Source organism: Neofelis nebulosa, chromosome 10 (assembly GCF_028018385.1).
Source record: "Neofelis nebulosa isolate mNeoNeb1 chromosome 10, mNeoNeb1.pri, whole genome shotgun sequence".
Lineage (NCBI taxonomy): Eukaryota > Metazoa > Chordata > Mammalia > Carnivora > Felidae > Neofelis > Neofelis nebulosa.
Window position 1 is genome coordinate 53,245,224 of NC_080791.1, and position 17,034 is coordinate 53,262,257.

Genomic DNA, 17,034 nt, shown 5'->3' on the forward strand with positions numbered 1-17,034 from the left:
ATCCCCTTAGCAGAGTATGTTCCATCCCCTTGGCATTCCCAGAAATGGAGCTGATAAGACCCGGAAGAGGAAATAACCTGGGCTTCCTGCTCTGGGACCTTTCTCAATGGGATCGCCAGCGCAGTCTTTCTTGACCCACGCCCACCAGAGGAGGTGATAAAGGCAGAAGTCCTCTGTGGTATGTAAAGGGCCATTTAAACCCTGCTGCTGCTCTCGCTGCTGCAGATTCATGGCCAGGAGAACCTGCTCTGGGCTCTAGGCCCCTCTGGGTCTGGTCGGGACCCGGAAGACCCTCCCTATTCAGGGTGGAGAGGGTACGTCCCATTCACCTACCTGTGTTGTCAAAGAAAATGTTAGGGAAACCGGGGTGCCTCTGGCATCCCTGGCTTTGTGGCTTACCCTCAGTTTCCACATCTGTTAAAAGGGGTTTACAGCATAGGGTTGTTGTGAGGATTACATGTAACAGCTTAGGTAAAGCAGCTGGCACAGAGCCCGGCATACGGTAAGTGCTCAACAAATGTCCCTTGCCTTTTCCCTCCCACCTTTTCCTCCAGCCTATCTATGCAGTTGAGCCGAGAGGAATTCCATAATCCCAACAGCAGGGGATTGGGTGTGTGATAAGCAGGCTGGTTCTCAAGATTAAATATGCTGCTGTCACCCTGGATGTGATCCAGGCACCCCCAGGTAGAGGGGCCACATTGATGCCTGCATATACAACCTGCGTTCCCTGGAGCACAGCCCAGACTGCAGAAACGGTCCCATCAGAGCTGAGGAGTCACCCAGTTTTGTTCCAACACAGACCACAGGATCCTCCCTCACACGGGCCCGCGGTGACTTGACCGGGCTGCCTGGCTCGGCCTGCTGAGCGGCCGACTGGAACTGCTCGCAGAGGGAGTCCTGGAAGGACTTGAAGCTAGGAGGGAGACCTCCCAGGCCGGCTAGCCAGAGCCTGGGAGCCTAACCACCTAACCAGATGGGTGACTGGGCAGCCAGTGGGGACGGAGGATGACTCAGTGGGCACTCCAGATCTCCTCTCCTCTAGATCTTTACCTGGGGGGCTCTCCGACACATTGTTTCCTTGTCTGCAAAATGAGACTAATGAGGGTTAAATACAGTACGTGTTGGGATTCCACAGGAGCGGGGAGGTAATACCTACCTTCCTGGCCTAACTTCCAAGTTAACTGAAACCGGGAGGAATCAGACAGATCATAACAATAGCAAATACTTACATAGCATTATCGGCGCACATTAAGGGTGAATGCGAACTTAGCAGGTACTTCCCGTTTGTCAGCCTCTGTTCTGAGCATTTCGCGATGTAACCAATTCGATCCCCACGACGGTTCTATAAGATGGGCGCTATCATTACTCCAGTTTATAGACGGACACAGCAAGGTGCTGCAAGTTTAGTTGATTTGCCCCAAATCACACAACTAGTGAAGGGCTGACGGGGATTGAATGCTGGGTGGCCTGGCTTCAGAAGCCACGATCTTGAATAGTACACACACCAGTTACAACGGAGGGCACACAGTGTCACTTCGCATCTGTAGCCAGAGGGGCTTGCTGGCCTCTAATTCACCCTGGAGTTAGACAGCCTATCCATCCCATGGAGGACAAGAGAGGTTTGCTTTCTGTAGGCCATTTGGGGGGCATGGGGACAGGGGGGAGGGGGTTCAAGGTGAGGCAGGGCCGGTTCCATCTTTCAGATCCGCCTGACAGATGGCTGCCCCACCGCTCAGAGCACGTGTTGGTTTCCCAGGTCGGCTGCAACGAATTGCGGCAAACTCGGGGATTTAACACAACGGAAATGTATTCTCTCACTGTTCTAGAAACTGAAAAGTCCCAAATCCAGATGAAGTCAGCAAGTTTGGTTCCTTCTGGAGGACCTGAGGGAGAATCCATTCCGGGCCTCTCTCCTAGCTTCCTTGGGGCTCCTCTGCTGTGCATGCCTCCCTGCAGTCTCTGCACCATTGTCACCCAGCATTCTCCTCTGTGCCTCACGGTGTCCTCTTCCATCCTTTATAAGGGTACTCTCGTTAGATTTAGGGTCCACCTAATCCCATAGGCTCTTATCCGGATCTTCACCTTATTTATATCTGCAAAGACCCTGATTCCCAATGAGGTCATGTTCTGAGGTTCCCAGCACACATGGGTTCCAGGGGGATGCTTTTCAACCACAACAGGGCAGATCAAGTGAGGGAGTGAGAGAAGCCACAAGAGATCCTCTAAAGGAAGTTTCTCTGTAAGAAAACATGGTGCAGGAGATCCTCCCATCTTAGTAGATATTGGCTTGGCTGCTTTAATGGGGAATGAAACAACAGTGGCCAAAGCACAACAGATGCTTGTTTCTCTTGGGTGTAAAATCTCAGCTAGGGGGATAGAGAAGTTTCTGTGTCACAGGGTTCTGCAGGAACTGAAAGCGGCTTCTGTCCTGTTGTGTTGCCATCCCCGAGGTTATGCCCTCAATCCCAAAGACAGAGATGGCTCACTAGAGGGGGCCACACGTTAGCCAGCAGGCAGTGAAACAGGAAGTGGAAGGCACCAGCTTCCTTCTAACAGTGTAACCAAGAGGTTGCATAGAACACCTCCACTCACAGCCATTGGCCAGCGCTTAGCTGGTCATACCTTGCTGTGAGGGCATCTGGGAAATGTAGTCTTAGCCGAGAGGTCATGTGACCAGCTAAAGCTCAGGGAGTTCTCTTTTCTAAAAGAAAGGGAAAGTGATCATTGAAGGACAGCTAGCATGAAGTATGGGAAGCCCCTGGCACATGGTAGGTGGTCAGCAAATTATGATTTTAATCTTCTGCCATGGCATTGCTTCTCAATGGCCCCATGCCAGTAAACCTCTACATTTTCCATTGACCCTGTCACCTGTCATCACAGTAACTCAAACCCAGACTGATCATGACTGCATATTCTGGGGACTTCCTTTCGTACTCCTTAACTTGGCTCACAAAGTCTACCGCTCTCCAGGCCTGCCTCCCTCCCTCCCAGCTCATCCCTGGACCCCAGGTTCCAAAGCCCTGGAGTAGGGAGGCTCTCCAAGTTCCCTGTAGCTCTGATTGCCAGGAATCTCCTGTGTCCTGGAATCTGAACCCCCAGGCACTGCACATTCTGCCCATGCTGAGTCGTTGCCTTCCTGCATCCTGGAGGAGTTTGTGGAAAGAATTCTCTGGCATTAAACGGTGAAAGTCAAAACAGTAATTACAACAACATCTGTTCCTGAGTAGAAAGCGTATCCTCTGCACACTAGGACACATGCCTGCACAGTTCAGCAGGCTGGATGTTGAAATGGAAGAGAATGTCCTGGGAGTGAGGACTAATGGACCCGGGCAGGATGGAGGCTGTGTTCCTGGCAGGATGCTGTGCTGAGGAATGGCGACGGGGCATGTGTAGGTGGTGAGTGAGGCACCGAGTGAGTGAGTACAGGACAGAGGGAGTGAGTGAAGGAAGGAGTGAAAGAGTGGATGGATGAGTGAGTTGATGAGTAAGTGAAGAAATGAATGAAGGGATAAGTAAATAGAGTGAATGAATGTGCGATCTTGAGTAAATGAATAAGTGCAAATTCAAAGAAATGAATGTGGATAGATGAGTGAATGAAGGAATGAGTGATTAAGTGAAGAGATGAAAAGTAATAGACTAAGTGGCTGCATGGATGTGTGAGTGAGCCAGCAATTGAATTACTCTTCTGGGCAGAGAGGATTGGCTGCAAGACTGGAAATATGGAGGAGGACTGGAGCCTGATCCAGCCGGAGGCCCAAGGTCAGCATCAGCCATGCTAGCTCATAGCTAGCACAGCAGAGCCAAGGTTCACACCCTGGCTGTCTTGGACCCAGGGCTGTCGATGGCCTCCTGTGCTCTGGCTGATGTGAATAGACTTTGTAAGGGAGAAATGATCTTCTCTTCCTTGGAGAACTTTACCAAAATTTTCTGGTGCAGCCAGAAAAGCTCAAGGTTCTGTAGGTATTTTGTATTTGTGGCTATGATTCCAGGCTACATTTTCTTACCTTGGATTCTGCACATTGCCCAACAAATTTGCAGAAAGTCCTGGAGAGGGACTACACAAGGCATCCAAGGATATAGGTGCAAAGTGCCCAAGGTGCAGGAAGCAGGGTCCCTGGGTACCACGGGAGCTGAGAACAACCTCTGACTGCAGAGGGAAGCTGTCGGGCAGGCTAGTGTTGGGTTTGCTGGTAGGACGAGCTGTGAGGTGAGTACCTTTTCCCTGTCCCCCTGAGCCTGGACTAGTTACTGCTTGGGAGGTCTTGATCTCAGTTGACTTCAGCCATGCTTCCTCTGGCATTGCTACAGATGCAGTGATGAAAATACACAGTCCTGGGCCTCACGGAGTTCAGAGCAGTGGGGCCAACAGACAAACCCACCATACATTAGAGTGTCATCATGGTGGCCAGCGGGGGGCTGCAGGACCCTAGAGAAGGGAAGGTCAGGGTAGGCGGCCTGGGAACTAGACCTTGGAAGAGGGTCAAAAGTTTGAGACAGTCCAGGCAAACACACGGCATGAACAGAGTCATGGAGGGATGGAAGGATGGTGAATGCCGATGAAATCCATAGCTCTGCAAACTGCTCGGCTCGCTAGACAGAAGGGGCCCAGCTGAGTTCTAGAAGGCAGGTCCTGGGTCTTACCACTGCAGCTGCAGCACGGAGAGCACAGTTCCAGGCGCTTAGAAGATGTTGTAAGCATTTGGTGGGTAGGTGGGTGGGTGGATGGATGGATGGATGGATGAATGAAGGTATGAAAGAAGGAGAAAGCAAAGGAATAGGGAAGAAGGAAGGTGGAAAGTACAGAGACGTCAGGGGCTTGCTCCAAGTTGTAAAGCAGATTGTTGGGCTAAACCCAGGGTTTTAGAGACCTATACAAGGAGAGCAGGCCTAGGGAAAGTTGGGTCTGTGGGTGCCCTGCACTTATGCCCAGGTCAGTACCTGGCACACAGTTAACACTTAGTACAGGTATTTTGGGTGAATGGATGAAGTTTGCTATTAGTAGGTTCTTGGATGTGCATCAGAAGAAGACAGATACAGTGACCTGGCAACTCCTCAACCCTTTTTGGTAACTGATTATAAGCCATAACAGCTTTCTATACTGATCTACTCCAACCTTCTTCTTTTTTCTTTTAAGTGTTTATTTATTTTTGAGAGACAGAGTGAGGCAGGGTGGGGGTGGGGGGGGTGGGGGGAGGAAGGGCAGAGAGAGAGAGAAGGAGAGAGAATCCCAAGCAGGCTCCATACTGTCAGCCCAGAGCCCAATGCAGGGCTCGATCTCACAAACCATGAGTTCATGACCTGAGCTGAAATCAAAAGCTGGACTCTTAACGGGCTGGACCACCCAGGCGTCCCTCTTCTTTTATGGGTGAGAAAACTGAGGCCCAGAGAAGAGAAGTTGTTTACCTTTCTGCATTTCATCCAATGAGATTTAGATTTTCCGGTGGAAGTCCTTAGAGGCCCAAATTCTGTTTCTTACACCACCACTAACTGTTTTCCTCATTGAAATGGGTGATCTCTAAGGTCCCTTCATGTACTCCCTTCCTACCCACCTCATTCATTTCACAAATGATACTCACTGAGCATCCCCCATGTTGGGGTCTGCACCAGGTTCTGGGGGTACCAGGGAGAAGCCCCTCCCCCGAGCCCCACCCCAGGCCCTCAGCCAGATCACATTATCTCAGCCCCTGTCAGGTAATACTTTTTTTAATTTATTTTATTCTTTTAAGTTTATTTCTTTATTTTGAGATACAGAGCATGAGCTGGGGAGGGGCAGAGAGAGAGCGTCCCAAGCAGGCTCCATACCATCAGCGCATATCCTGACGTGGGGCTCAAACTCACAGACCGTGGCATCATGACCTGAGCCAAAATCAGGCATCAGACACTTAATCCACTGAGCCACGCAGGTTCCCCAGATAATATTTTCTTAAACTGCTTATCTGTCTGCCATTCCCCCTGACTGTAAGCTGCTCAGGAACATTTTTCATTTTTATGCTGCCTTAAATTCTTTCCAGAGAAAGGTGGAGAGTTGGTATATATGTTAATTAATGTACTGATTATTTTTCTTATTTTTTTTAATGTTTATTTATTTTTGAGAGAGACAGAGACAGGATGCGAGTGGGTTAGGGGCAGAGAGAGAGGGAGACACAGAATCCGAAGCAGGCTCCAGGCTCCGAGCTGTCAGCACAGAGCCCGACGCGGGGCTCGAACTCACGAGCTGTGAGATCACGACCTGAGCCGAAGTCGGACGCTCAACCGACTGAGCCACCCATGCGCCCCCTGTGCTGATTATTTTTTGTCCTTTGTACCCAAAGCATCTTGCCCTGGTAGGCATTCATGGGACATATTCACTAGAGACCACTAAATAGGCAGTGATTCTCACAAAGGTGAGAATCACAGCAGCAGGGGAAGCACAGGAGCCACGGAAGCCCGGAAGATGGGCTTCTGATCTAGTCGGAGGGTGGGGGAGGCTGTTGGAAGGAGGTGACCTTCTGCGTCTTTCGGGACAGGCGGAATTGCTCAGAGGAAGATTGCATGACAGAGAGAAAGGGCACAGCGTGGACAAGGTGCCCCAGGCCTCAGAGAGCCTGGCCCACTTGAGGATCTGCTAGTGACTTCTGACGGTGCCCGGGTCACACCCTTCACCTCCCATCCGCGCCTCCCCAGTGGTGCACGGATTGCCCACGACTCGGACAGTAGCCGGAGGGGAATGGAGAACTACCTGCCTGTGCAGGCAGCCCACTGGCACATAGCCCGCCCACGCGCGGAAGTCTGTCACCGGGGCTGGGGTGCCGGCTTCCACCGCGGTGGCCAGCGTGCAGGGTGCACCCTGCAGTCACTTCCCCAAGCTGCCAGTCCAGCAGAGCCACAGCTCCGTCCCTCTGGGGCCCGTGTGCCGGCCACCGCCTGGCCTTGCTCCCGGACAGGTGAGTGCTGTGAGCCAGCCTCGGTTTCCTCCAGGAGAGCAAGTCATAGCTGTTCACGCAGTTCGCGGAACTGAAGCTCGCCTCTTGCCGGGAAGGACTTACAACCTTTTGTGTTTTTGTTTTTGTTTTTGTTTTTTTTACCATTTAAACATTTTTTTTTAAGTTAAATCAGCCCCCTGGTGGGCAGCATGTAGGTAGGCTGGGTTGGTTGGGAGGTGGCAGAGGGAGAGGAGTAATGGAAGTCAAGGAACCCAGTCAGGAGGCAAGTTCGGAAACTAAATGTGATCCAGATGCACATCTGCAGGCTTATAACCCAGATTTCAGAAAGAAAGCTAAGGCCAAGATATTCTTAGAGTAGGAAGGAGGGAGGGAGGGAAGCAAGCTAGCGAACTCTGCTTGGAAACAAACATCAACTATTACTTAAACATCAAATATTATTAGAGCAAAAAGCGGCAGGTTTCCGGGGCAAGCACTCCCGAGTCTATCTGGATAGGTTGCTGTTGCTCTGGGGTTAATATGAGGAAATAGCATTCTTAAGCACCCATATTAACCTGTCTGTTGTTCTATGGACTGTGACAGCTGCATTTTACATCTTAATGGCTAACCATTTATTCACACACACACACACACACACACACACACACACACACACACACATTTTTTTTTTTAGCCCATGAAGCAGCTACTCAAGGCTAGAATCTTTGCCCCCACAAACAGGTTTCAAGGAAGAAGCCCCAAGGAGGCTTTTAGTGGGTTTCACAAGAAGCCCTCACCATGTGCCCCCTTCCATTTGCCCAGATCCTCTGGCTCTCTGCCTTTTCCAAGTAGCCCTCGGGCCTTCCTCTCTCACCCTTCCACTGTGCTGTTGTGATCTCTCCTGGGAAGGAGTCACTCTTAGGTACCTTACACTCTTAGGTAACGGTCAAGCCACAGTAGCAAATAAACATGTGCAAGGTTCCCATGTGCAGGGAGAAGGCAGTATGAGCTAGGAGAGCGGAGGACGAGGACCAAGCTGGAGTAGCTTCCACAAAGAGAAAGGATGTGACCTGGGTCAGGGGAGGAGCGTGAGTAGCGATCTCAACAAGAATAGTTACACTTACATAGTACCGACCACCTGCCTGGCTTCATTCTGGGAACTTTAGCAGTTCCTGGATTAAACCCACTTATTTAACCCTCACAGCAACTCCTAAGAGGTAGGCGTAATTATGATCCCTTTGGGCGTAACTGAAGAAACTGGGGCACAGAGAAGTGAAGTCAGAGTGCTAACAGCTCTGAGTGGAGTGGCCAGGGTCAGGCTGAGTGTTCTGGCTCCAGAGTCCATGATTTTGAGTCTGTGCTATATATACCCCCTCTAACAAACCTTCACCTCCAAGAGGTATTTATTGAGCACTTACTACGTGCCATGCACTGCTCTATATGCTGGAAATATACATGAGTGAATAAAACAGATCCTGACCTGAGAGGGGAAAGCAGCTTTCTTTCGAAGTGACTCTAAGTCTAAATTGAGACCTAAAGCCAGAGGAGGTGACTCCTGGAAGAGGGAAGCGACATTTGCTCCCTGTGTGTAATGGCCTGCAGGATGGCTGGTTTGCAAGGAGCTCAGAGAACAAGGGGGCAGGCCGGAAGATAGGGTCAGGGATGTGGGCTGGGAACAACGTAGAAATTTAATGTTTAGTGAAGTGCGGCGGGAATCTCTTGAGGGGCTTGATCACGGTGACATACTCTTCAGTGTTCGACCCAGTTTCCAAAGTTTCTCACACCCACTTTTTTTTTGTCTGAAAGCAGTCTGGTAAAGCAAGGCAAATGTGGGGTTCTTGTCCCAGCCTCCTAGGTCAGAACACTGAAGTTCCTCCAAAATGATCACTAAGATTTGGAAGAGTGGGGATGAGGGTCCAGGTCGTCTGGCTCCAGGGGCTGGTGAGAGAGTCAGGGAAGAGAGAGAGGATGTCCACCACGTAAAAGCACTTGTACCATGTGATGGTGAGGGAGGTGGGGGTAGGCCCCCAGGGTTTGGAGAAAAGCTCTGAAGCGAAGGGATCCAGGACTGTGCCCAGCACACGGTAGGTGCTCCGTGAATGTCCGTGTCCCTTCCTTCAGCTGAAGCAAGCACAGCTTTGATTTTGCACACTGCCTGCCCACCACCTCCACCTTCCACGCTGGGGCATGTTCTGGCAGATGTTTGGCTGGTTTCGGTGCAGTGCCCAAGAGAGGAGACAAGTTGTTTGTGTTCCTCGCCCAAGTCAGGGTTCCTGTTTTCTAGTTCCAGAATGCTCTGCCGGGAGATGTTGCAAAAAAAGTGAATGGATGTGCCTTTGCCCGGACTCTGTAGAGGGAAACTCGAGAAGACAACTTTCCAGGTTTTCTGCTGCCCTGCCCCCGGCTCCTTTCTAAATATTCTGTAGTGCTTTGGTCCAAAAAGTTCCTCATCAGAGACAGCTACTTTGGAAGTTTATCCACCCGAGAAGAATCCCTAGAGCTCACTTACAAAACTCCTTTCCATACTTTTTTTTTCATTTAATTCCCGTAATAATCTGGTGAGATAGCTACCTATTTATCAACATTTTATGAAAGGGACTTGAAGTGGGTGTTATTCATGGTGCATGTTAAACAAAACCGAAACACAGGTCTTCTGTGACCCCCCGTCTAGTCTTCTTTCGGCTGCTTGACAGTGTCTCTCTTGGTCCCATCTTGTGATACTGCTGTCTGCTCAGAGGCATCACCACACGCTTTTCCCTGCCTTTGAGTTTTCCTGCTCATCGGAAGGGTGATTTCGGACACCTTCCTGGTCACTGGGAAGATGTATTCCAGAAGTCGTACTTCCTAGGAAGCCGAGAGCTGAGAGTTGCAATCCTTTCTGTGGCTCATCTACCAGACATGGGTAGATGGATGCCAGCCAGTGTTAAAACTGTGGCATTGGAAGAGGGAAGAAGCATGTGGCTGGCTCCCAGCCTCTTATTTTCCCATTCTACTGGAAGGTCGTGTTCATTCGAGCATTTAAACCAAAAATAAATTATTGTAATCCACTTGCTAATTATACCATGCTGAAGTTCTAGACGCTGTAAATTGCAGCCGTGATATAACTAGATGAAGTTTCTGGGAGTTTATTTTTAGACATTCAGCAAGCACTCGGTTTCCTAGAGGCTTCATTTGCAAGTCTAGGAGGGGACAGGGAAAATGCATCGGCACAGTCCTTCTTGCCCTGGGACTTGGATGGAGTCATTTAACCTCTCCAGCCCTCCTCTGTAAACAGGCTGTGGTTGTAGAAGCTGATCTTGAAGCCCTATCTGTCTTCAAGCTCTAACTCATTTTGTGACTATGGAAACTAGAACGTGTCCAAACATGGCCGTTCCCTGCCTAGTTCATCCTGGAGAATGCCAAAAGCCACCACCCCAACATGTTTGTGAACCATGCAACACAGGTCTTTAGAAACCTTGGGCTCAGTGGATGTGTAGTCCCACTGTCCTGATTCTTCCATCTAGTGGGGTGGAGAGAGGAAGGATTTTATATTTATTTAGCCCCTGCTTTGTACGTAAACACTGCTGGATGCTTGCACGTGAGTGAGTTTTGGACAGCCTCCCCCATCGAAGGTCAACGTCATCCTGTTTCAGTCAGTCCGTCAGTCACTCATGAACCTCTGTGTGCCAGGCACTGGGCTTGGTTCAGAAAACATCGTGAAGGTGAGGCGGATGGGACTCCTAGCCCCCAAAAGACCAGAAGGGAAGGTAAAGCATGAAATAAATATGTCGAAGTGCTCTTTGAGCTGCAGTATTAGCCACGGGTGATAAAATTACTGGGCGCCATCAGAGTTTTATCACAGACACACCTGTGTCTGTTGTGGGAGGAGACTCAGGGAGGGCTTCGAGGTGGAAGAGGTACGTGAGCCAGGCTGGATGTGTAAACTGGATTCAGAAATGTGGGGGTTGGGTGAGGGAAATCAGAGGCACCTGGTTTGGTAACCTTGGAAACTTCCCTGGCCAGATCACAGGGATGGCTGTCCCTGGCCAGTCGGCATTGAGAGATGCCTAGCAGAGCACATTCCTTCTCACACACCATGACTTCCAGCGATTTGTCTTTAATTTTGACATAAGTATAATTTTTCGGAGGGTGAGCATAAAAAATCCTTTGGAACAATTTCTTTGTTTGGATGCTCCTAGTATCGAGACTTCTGGATAAGCGATCCTTACCGTATTTATGCAATTTGGGGGTGGATGGGTGGGTGCGTGGTCAGATGCATGAACGGATCGTTTGATATCCTCGCAGAGCTGCCAGGGCAAGGGGACGGTGGCAGTTAAACCAGCTAGGCTTGTGGGTAGCTTTAGGAGGGGCTTTGCAGCTGGGCCTTGAATGATGACTAGAATTTCTTCAGCACAGCGTGAATAAAGGCCTTCCCTTCCGCGAGCAGCAAAAACGCAAGCATGAAATGACACCGTGGGAGACTGGCAAGTTGAGGCCAGGCCGTAGGAGGGTAGGGTGACTAAATGTAGTGGCAGAGAGCACAGCCTTTGAGTTAGGCAGACGGTGGTGTGAATCCCAGCTCTGCCTCATCTAGTAGCTGAGTGATCTTGGGCGAATTCCACCTCTCTTCTTACCTTCTCCTTTCTTATCTGTACAATGGGAATATTAATAATACCTCCCACTGGTGGTTGTTGTGAAGGTCCAGGGAAATAAAGTAAATGTTCAGTACAGTGACGGGCATAGACTTAGTATCCACTTTCAAAGTGGCAGTTGAGGGTTCTGACGTTGTTGAAACAACTCTAAGTAAATCATGAAAATGCCAGTTTAAACCACAGAATTTAAGGAGGGAGAGAAGAGAAAGCTCGTTGCTCTTTCACAGTTAAGGACGAGGCAGAGAAGGAAGCTGCAGCAAAAAAGGCAGAGAAAAGGCCTTGGAGGAAAAAGGAGGAGCAGGAGACTTTCCAGAAGGAGGCATTGACCCAGCTGGCCGAGGACCCAGAGAGGCCACTGCAGGTTGAGAAGCCTCTGGAATTTGCAGGGACAGCATCATTATGATTCTAAGAACATTCTAGAGGTGGAGTCACACCACAGTGGTTTTGGGGGGAGAGGGGCGGTGGAGTTGAGGAAGTGTTGGCTTCTGTGGCTCCCAGTAATTCTCTCTGGAAGGAGGAAGAGAGCTTGGAGTGGCCTGGGGACCAAACCATGGGAACAGCTTTGTCAGATGAAGGCTATTTGAGCTCAGCACGACGTTTCTCTACCTTTCTAAACCCATGCCTCCATTTGATAGTCATAAACATCATTGTCCCCTTCCAGATTCTGATATTTTGGCCCCCATGACCCAGCACTCGTTCTCGGCTCCATTTAGGAATCCTATCTGCCAAGATCTTGTCTGGATTTACCTCTTTTAGGTGTATTTTTAAAACAGTAGGAATTGAATCATTCTCTTGGAATGGTGCAGGCAAGAAACGATGCGGGTGTGAAGGGTGGTAACAAGGCTGGATCCGAGACTGCACTGAGCATGTGCAAGGAGCGAGGGGGAGGGAGAAAACAAGGAGGGATCCTGGGGGTCTGGCTTGGAGGACCGAGTAAATAACTACATACCGGTGCATGTCCCTTCTCCATGTGGGTCCTCCCTTGACCTGCCTAGGTGACACCTCAGGGGTTTGTTGACAGGAAGAAACCAAATGGCAGACATGCTCATCGTTTGGAAACTTCCAATGCTTTGTAACTCTAGGGTATCATTATCAATATTGCTATAAGCAAGAAATAGCACAGCTGGTTCTCTTTCTCATGTACTCTCTGTTTCTGTCTGCACAGCTTCTAGGTCAGTAAGTGTAATTCTAAATGGCAGGAGGGAACTAATGTGTATTTAGCTCACGGACCCTTTTACAAATAAGGAAATGGATGTGTGTGGAGGTTAAAAAAACTAGCTTAGGACAACAGACAACTGCGGAATACACGTTCTTTCCAAACACACATGGAACGTTCACAAAAATTGGCTGCATCCTAGGCTACAAAATAATAAATTTTAAGGAATTAGCATCTCAATAAATTTTAAGGAATTAGTGTTCTACAGCCCACTTTCTCCCAGCACTGTACAAGTAAGCTAGAAATCAATAACAGAAAAATGAGTTTAAAAAATGGTTATATATGTGTGTGTGTGTGTGTGTGTGTGTGTGTGTGTGTGTGTGTGTGTGTGTATTGAGAGAGAGAGAGAGAGAGAGATTGGAAGAAGAGGAGAGGAGGGGAGAGGAGAGGAGAGAGATTTACAAAAACACTTCTAGCTCATAGGTCAAATAAAAAAATGATAATAGAAATTTTAAAATACTTGTAAGTGAATGGTAAAAGAAATATTAAATATCAAAGTTGTGGAATATAGCCAAGACAGCACTTAAGGGAAATTTATGACCTTAAATGCTTGTATTAGGGAAGAAGGGCTGAAAATTAACGAACGGGCTAAGAATCCAATTTAATAACAACAATAAACATAAATAAATAAGATCGCCCAGGGTTGCACAGTTATAAGTGGTAAAGACAGGATTTGAATACAGATATGGCTGGCTCCAGAGCCCTCACTCTCTCCACTATACCATGAACCTTTCTGTGTGCTATTTTCCGTAATATACTCAGTGCCTGGAAATTCTGTTTCTCCCTAAGAGTCAAAGCCTGTCGGGTAACTCCCTGCATCAAAGGCTGGTGACAAATCCCACTCATTTATTCACGTATCCTTTTACGCATTCGTTCATTAAACATTTATTGAGCATTTGCTATGTGCCAGGCACTGTGATCACTACCTTAGTTGCTTTTCCTCTGAGTGTTCAAAAACCAGTCTTCAGCCTGGGGCAAAAGCCTCTGCTGCTGCTGCGACTACCCACCCCCCACCCCCACCCCTACCCCTCAAGCTGCCTGAATCTTCTCTGCTGCTTGTCAGAACAGCATCCTCATCAAAAATGATTGATTTCTCTCTTGTCTCTTTCAACAGGTAGACTGAAATTACCATGTGTCCAAATTAAAATTGCATACTTCAAGGATTATTTGAAGGACTATTCTTAGACCTTTTTAAGAAGATTTAAAGAAAAGTGAGTTGTGGGGTTTTTTGTTTTTTTTTTTTTTTTTTTTACACTTCAGAGAGTATTCATGATCTAAATTAATGTTATGGGTGATTTTTTTTTCTCTACCTCTCAAATGTGTGTTAATAGGTAGACTTTATCTCCACTTATTTTATAATACCTTTTTTTCCCCTAAGAACAATGAGCAGTGAGTACAAGATTACTGCTTGCCTTCCTAAATGATTTTACTGTCTTTCAAAAGCCTGTGGAATCTTACAGATGAAAGGGTTCTAGAGCCATGAACCATTCAATAGATGATGATAGAAAGATAGGAAGGAAGGAAGGAAGGAAGGAAGGAAGGAAGGAAGGAAGGAAGGAAGGGAGGAAACAAACATGTAAATTATAGATATTTGGCTTGTGCTTAGAAATCTCCAGGGACTGATGAGGAACTTGGTACTTCCCCACATTTAGGATTTCTATAGAATTCTTCCATAATCTGCATTTGAAATCCACTCCTCCTCACATTGCCAAGCCTCTTTCTTCTTTACTAGACAGTCCTAAAAATGGTTGCAGACAAAGATCATGTTTTGCCTTGAGATCTTTCTTATTCTTTGTTCCTTCAATAATAATTTGGTTAGCAGTTCCTGCCCTGGTCACTTTCCCAATATTGCCAGTGCCTCCTTCGAAAGGCCTGCCTGGAACCCAGAAAGAGCTCTCCCAGTGTCCCTTGTCCCAGGAGATCCATGAGAGTCCGAGTTGAGAGAATCCCAAGACCAGACCTTGGTTTCAGGCCCAGCTCTGCTCTTGCTTTGCTCTTAGGAAAGTCCTTTCATTTCTCTGAGCTCAGAGAACACAAGAAGGGTAAGAGGCAAAAGGTCCTAAGATCCCTCCCACCCCCATATGGATAGTTCTGCTGACTTGGAGTAAGAAAGTTGCGGCTTCTTGATGTCCTAGGCACCAGAGCGGGCCAGGACTTGGGGATCAGTGGGCCCTGGGTCCAATCCCAGTCCTATCGCTTACTGACTGTAGCCACAGGCTGCCACTTCCCTTCTCTGAGCATCCATTTCCTCATTTGTAAAATAAGGATATTGATGTATGTGGCAAAGGATTCGTGTGAGACGGGCTGGGATAATGTACATAAAGCACTTATTAGCTGGTATGTGGGAAGTGTTCAATAAATGCCAGTCCCTGTTCACCTTATAAGTAGTGATGGAGCTGCTTACCTTTCGCTGGAGGAGAAGACGAGAGGTGGTGAAAATTCTAATAAGACAGAGTACGTGGGCATGCTTACTAGAGATAGGAGAGAAGTGTCCATATCCTGTAAGTGTTCGTGCAAATGCATGCTTAACTCTGAGAACTTTATGAAATTAAGACTACTCAGAATCGGAAGGATCTGTTGCTCTGGAATATACAGTTAGAGACACTTTTAAGGTGGGTCTGAGGGGCTGCACAAATTCTGCCAACCTCTGGCTGCCACCACCTCAGCCCTGGGTAAGAAAGACTGCTGTCCCTAGGAGGGTCCTTAGGCCCCCACTAGCCCTGGGGACCTGGAGAGTCCTCAGATACTTGTGTGTGTTCAGAGGCTGGTTCTGAGTGTGAGAGGCACTTACAAACTGTTAAGTGCCCTACACATATATGTATGTTTGCATTACTCGTACATTATGGGATATTCAATACTTTGGAAACTAAAAGAGTAAAACTCTGATGAGCTGGGTGTGTAATGAATCCACAGACTCCAGTGCACAGATTTCTTGAGTAAAACAGCATGTGAACACGTGTGTATGTAAATATCTATGTACACATTTGCCTGTGTGTCTGCTCCTACGTGCAGCTGCGTGTGTGTGTGTGGAGAGAGAGAGAGCGAGAGCGAGAGAATCTTTGGGTGCTGTAGGTATGGTCACCACTCTACACAGTGACCAGCTGTCTGGGAGGAGAATGACCTAGGAATGAAAACACAGGCTGTGGCGTCGGTCACCCCCTCTCTGTAACTGACCAGCTGTGTGACCTTGGCCACGTTCTTGACAAAAGTGCCGCGGTCTCTGCCTTTATGGAGTCTGCGGACAGCGCTACTCTGAAGGGTTGAGGGAATCCACGTACGGTTTAGCCTCCACACTGTGCAAGTGTCCAGGATGCCTGAGTGTCCTTCTCCCATGGTCCATGGAGTTTGTCGGTTCATGAAAAGCTATTCCACAGGGCCACTCCCCAAGGTCCCAGGCACCTGGGTGGATGGAGAGCCCGCACAAGTGAACACACGCTCTAGCCGTCCTGAAAAGGCCAGTTCCAGGGATGGGCCGCACCTCAGCCGTCCTTCTGAGTGTCCTTCCTCAACCTGGGTTTGGGGCTGACAAATCGTAAATTTGGAAGTGGGAACTATGTTGTCATTTAGGGTGTGGAACAAGGATTTTTTTTAGTTGAGAAATTAAATATAGCCACGATCATGGCTTTTGTTCTCCAGACAGTTACTGACTGTACGCACAGGGGTGCCACTTCAGGCTGATGCTACCGTGGGTGCCGCTGGCCAGGGGTGCCCCTTTTGGGGTCATCCAGACCTGGGGAAGCCTGCATAGTCCTGTTCTGTGGGGTTTTTCAGATGGTACATGCATGGGTCACGCAGTTAAATTTGGTGGTTCAAGATTATCAGGTCTTAAAGTGAAACAGAGTAACCCAGCAACCCACAAAGTGAGTGAAAATATGTACAGTGTATATTTTCAACAAAGCTCTCCTATCCATAAGAGTTACAGTGGGGGAAAAAAAAGAGGAAACTCCCACAAATCAGTAAGGAAAAGACAACCTAATAGAACAAAGGCAGAAGACTCAAACAGGTGCTTCACAAATGAGGATATCCACGTAACCAGTAAGCATATGAAAACATTATCAGTTATCAGAGAATTACAGATGAAGCCCACGGTGACGTGCTACCGTAAACCCATGAGAACAGCCTCAGTGAGGAAGGCGCATAATACCTCATGTTGGCAAAGAAATGGAGCCCCTGGAACTCTCAGACCCTAAGTGGTTGAAGTCTAATCTGGTATATCGACCTTGGAAAATTCGCAGTATCAGCTAAAGCTGAACATATCCACACGCGCCGTTCCATTCCTGGATACACA

The 17,034-nt window shown here is 48.4% G+C and overlaps 1 protein-coding gene across 14 annotated transcripts in view; it reads left to right on the plus strand.

The window, feature by feature from the left end:
• Positions 1-17,034, plus strand: part of TENM4 (teneurin transmembrane protein 4) — a 2,920,333-nt gene that overhangs the window by 2,449,538 nt on the left and 453,761 nt on the right. For 2 of the 14 annotated variants that reach the window (XM_058690342.1, XM_058690341.1), the window contains exon 10: positions 13,861-13,957. The exons of the other annotated variants lie outside the window; for them this stretch is intronic. The gene's annotated coding sequence lies outside the window, so the exon portion shown is untranslated. The remainder of the gene's footprint in view (positions 1-13,860; positions 13,958-17,034) is intronic. 14 annotated transcript variants of the gene reach the window in all.